The sequence below is a fragment of the Chenopodium quinoa genome, unplaced genomic scaffold, assembly GCF_001683475.1.
Source record: "Chenopodium quinoa cultivar QQ74 unplaced genomic scaffold, ASM168347v1, whole genome shotgun sequence".
In the NCBI taxonomy this organism is placed as follows: domain Eukaryota; kingdom Viridiplantae; phylum Streptophyta; class Magnoliopsida; order Caryophyllales; family Amaranthaceae; genus Chenopodium; species Chenopodium quinoa.
In genome coordinates this window covers 16,805,892-16,810,897 of record NW_018742204.1, presented here as the reverse complement: position 1 = coordinate 16,810,897, position 5,006 = coordinate 16,805,892, and positions in this window count along the sequence as shown.

Genomic DNA, 5,006 nt, shown 5'->3' with positions numbered 1-5,006 from the left:
TATGGCCCATTCATTATAGAAAGTATTATAATATGTTACTTAAACCAAGTATTTTGATTGTCAATATACTATACGTAGTACTTTCTATGAATTCTACCTACAACAGATTGAATATAATTATATAAAGTAATTTTAACAAAATTTGATAAGATAACTTAATGTTCCCTCCATTCTTTATTAATGTGTTGAATAATCATGTGAGCGGTTGATCTGAGATATACATGTGCAATATTGATTGGTTAAAAATATGCCATGCAATCATTTACTTAATTTTTCTCAAAATCTTAAGGTATCGATTTAAAGTGCAAAGCCAAAATTACCCAATAAATTTCATTGACAATGAAATTTTGGTCCCGGAAATTAAGCTGGGAATTAAGTGAATCAGTGATGCTCTCAAACTGAAAGAAACTCGTGTCAAAGTGTAAGACTTGTGGAAAGTTCATTTGCGATGTATATGAGTATGTACCAAGAATGAACTTTTGACCCATTTTATACCATATCTTGAGAAATAATTATGTTATTAATTAGTATAATTTACTAATTATATCAAAAATATTTGTTTAAGTAATAGTAATAGCTAATATATTTGATGGCCTATAAAAGATCGATGTATGATACAATGGTTTTGGATAAAGAAATTTAAACGGCTTGTCTAAGGTTACAAAAGAATGTTCATAACTTGTAATATATGCAAGATTTTATATAATGTGGAGTATTTATTTATTTTTTAGATAGAGATAGAGGATCGTCTGATTTTATAACATTTAACCACAACTCTCTAAAACTTCATTACTCATTATGAATTCTACACAATTCATTTTTTTTTTTTAAAAAAAAATTTTAAATCAAACTTTTTATATACGTAAATGTCAAATGTAGTATCAATGTACTACCTCCATTCAGATTTTGTACTCCGTATGTTTTAGTCTCTTACTTTAGATACGCAATTTAAGAAATTGTTGAAATACATGAGTGGGTCATGGTCCAGGAGTTTGGGCCCCGAAACGTGCGGCGCGCTCTAGTCTTTTGGCGGCAAAAACGCTAACCTTTTGCGGAAGTGGGGCTTGTGAGCACAAAGCAACACAAGCGGGCAATTAAATCACATAAGCACTCCGTCGACAAGTAAAAGGGAAAATGTAAAACAATAGCTTTGTGTAAGAAAAAGGTGAATAAATTAAGAGAAAGAATATGAAACAGTGTAATTATTGTGGGGTTAAAAGGGTAAAATGGTAAAAGGGATACAACCATAAAGGTATAAACAGAGTGAAACAAGGTGAGTAAAACATAAAAGAACGACCTAAAATAGAAAATGAATAAAACAAAAAAAAGGAGAGTACATAACTAATTTGTCTACTTCCTCCGTTAATGGTTAATTGCAACAAAGGAATATTTTATATCTCACAAATAATACCCCTTTGTTGTAATTAATCATTAACGGAGGAAGTATTAACTATCTAGCATTGTCTATCATGGCAAAGGACAATATATTTCGTTCATTATCACATGTACATTATTCAAACTTTCTAAAATAAGGAATTGCTCATAAAACCAGTTCTATTGCCACTCAACTCTAGACTATGAAGTTTTAAGCAACTTTTGCAATATTGCCGCAAAAGCATCTAATCCCCAAAAAAGACAATTAATTATTGAGCATACATTAAAAGTTATTTAAGCTTTCATAAAGATTTGTCTAAGAATTAGAGGTGTAGCCTAATTAACTTGTCAATGCACAAAATAAAGAAAATGCACTCATCTTAATAATTGGCACTAGTCAATTTAACCTATGATTAATATAAACAATCTTCACACAATGTGATCAACCAAAATACATTGCACTTAAAAATCAACTAAAATACAAAATTACAAATGCATTTTTATTTTTTCAGTAATTCAATCAATTCAATTTGGCGTAATATCGAAATAAGATTAGAAAATTTTGGGCATCTATACCATTTTTAGACTTTGTTTTGTTCTTTTACGTATACGTTGGAAATGTGTAGCTTTAATGATTAAAGTTGATATGCATTAACCAAGCTAAATTTTGGATCATGTCTATTTATTTATTTTGGGGTTAACTAAAGAAACAGTGATTAAAAACAGTGGGTAATGATATATGTAGCCCTTAAGGCTATATATAAGCATTAAATATATATCTAAAATGGAAATAAGTAGGGAATTCATGACAAAATCATGCGCAAATCGGTGTAATTAATGTTAATTTATCCTCAATATTTCCTCTTTAAGCTTCTTATACATAGCCCTTAGGGCTAGGGGTGTACAAAAATTGGCCCGGACCTGAAACCGGACCTGAACCGACCTGAACCGGACCGGACCTGACCCGGACCTGTTGATTCAGGTCCGGTCCCGGTTCTTAAAAATCCAGGTTCCCGGTCCCGGTCCGGACCCGGTCCAAACCCGGGGTTTTCAGGTCCGGACCTGAAACCCGGGAAAATCGTAATTAAAAAAAAAAAAAAAAAAAAAAAAAAAAAAAAAAAGAAGAAAACCAAACTCTGAAAAATTGAAACTGAGTTTTCGTGGACTTATTTGTATTTTCGGTGGACTCATTTGTATTTTTGGTGTTTGAGAATCGGGACTTTATAGACTTTATGTAGTTTTGTAATTGATAATTTTGGTTTGTATGTAATTATTAAATTATGCAACAGGTCTAAAAATCACAAAACAGGTCCATATGCAGGTCCATATGCAGGTCCAACAGGTTTTGTATTAAAAAAAAAAAAACGAAAAAGACACAAAACAGGTCCATTCAGGTCCAAACCCGGACCGGACCTGATTTTTCAGGTCTGGCCCGGAACCGGACCTGTTAATTCAGGTCCGGTCCCCGATCCTCATAATTACCCAATTCAGGTCCCCGGTCCAAACAGGTCCGGTCCAGGTCCGGTCCGGTTTTGGACCGGTGTACACCCCTACTTAGGGCTATGTTTATCATTTTCCAAAGTTGTAATGTACTTTGTATATGCTCTCTCAATATTTTCCAAGTAAAATATTTTGACTTTTTTTTTTTTTTTTTGCATTATTAACCTAATTCACTTTGAGTAATGTTAGTGATTCAATAAAGTCATATATGTACTTTTTGAAATCATTTAATTTTCATTTGGATAATTTTGTCTATTTGATAATTAAAGATATTATAATATTAAAAAAAAAATTGACAATTGTACATGAAAAACATCTCAATAATATATATATATATATATATATATATATATATATATATGCCTTCCGCTTCATTTTCTATTACTCCCTTAGTTTTTAAATACTTGTTCCATTTCTCAATGCGTGGAGTTTAGGAGAAATTAGAGAAAGTACTCCGTAATAAAATATAAAGATAGAGGGGTTAGTGGTAGGGGGTGTTCATAAATCGATCCGGACCGAAAAAATGGACTGGACCACCCCGGACCGAACCCGGACCAGACCAGACCGAATTAATCGGTCCAGTCTTCGGGTCTTAAAATTCATTTTTCCGGTCCGGTCCAAAACTCTATAAAAACCGATTTTAGACCGGACCGATTTTTTTATTAAAAATATGTGTGAAACCTTAAATAATGGTTAAATTATCCTTATTAAGCTTAGTAAACTTTAACTTTATAAGTTTTTTTGCACTAAACATACAAAAAAAGACGTAAAATGACATTACAATATAGTTTTTCCAATACTTTTTTTTTGTGTTTTCCTTAACTTTATTAAAAATTTAGTATTCTTTTTAAAAAAAATTCTTAAATCGATCCAAGGCGGTCCGGTCCGGGTTTTGGACCGATTCTTTCGGTCCGGTCCGGGTTCGGTCCTAACTTAATCGGTCCGGTCTTCGGTTCTTAAAATTCTAATTTTCGGTCTTCGGTCCGGTCCGGTCTTGGACCGATGAACAACCCTAGTTAGTGGAATGTAAATTAGAGAAGAGAATCTAAAAGTAATACAGTAAAATTTGGTCCCACTACTTGAGAGAAATGAATTAAATATTATAAAAGCTTTCCAAATAAGGAAATTGAGCAAGTATTTAAAAACAGCCACAAAAGAAAAGTAAAGCAAGTATTTAAAAACGGGAGAGTAGTGCGGAGTATAATTTTAAATATTGCTCTATGACTATATATATATATATATATATATATTCTTTTTTAAACCCATGAGCCATGACTATGTATATATAACTCCCAAACATAATAACAACTTTTGGGCCTCCCACAGTCCAATTGTGTCATCTTCGATTCTTCGACAAGTCAATCTATTAATATCCAATGAATTTCTCATTAGACCCAAAGGTCATTTGTTGGTCCAACTAATACTTTACTAGGTCCATCTTCCTTGACTACCCCAAGGGTATAATTAGTTAATTACCCCTCCAAATAGCACTTCAATGGTATCTCCTATTAGCGTTTATTTGCACTTGCTCTCTTAAGCCAATAATACTCTTCTCTCAATCGTAGTATACCCAAGTTAACATAGGCATCGGAGGGGTTTTCCCATACACACCCCCGAGGCCCTGGCACGGCTTACGTGCTTATTTGTATAAGTGTTCAGCCCACTAAACACTAGTGAGCCTCATCCGAGGTGATTGTATATAGAGGTGTCAATTCGGATGATCAGATCAAGTCTGATGAGGTCGGGTCGGGTTGATTTTTAAAGTTAATCGTACTAAATTATTATGTCCACGCCAATCAAAATCTGAATCGAATACTTTTCGAATCGGTATTGAATCGAATACTTTTCGAATCGGTATTGGATCGAGTCGGATGGGCTTTGGACACCTCTAATTGTATTTACACAAAAATGCAATTATTAGTTTGTTACCACACTTACCAGGCATGAGAATTTGACAGTGAAGGCAAGAAACAGAATATAAAGGGAGGACCTCGTTTGCTTTCTCAAGGAGCTTTGTTAAACTAAATAAAAGAGGGCGCTTCAATGGTTACTTTACTAGACAATGATCAAGAACATTATTCAACAAGTTATAAAAAACAGCAACTAGAGAGATAAATCCAGTAAGCAAGGAA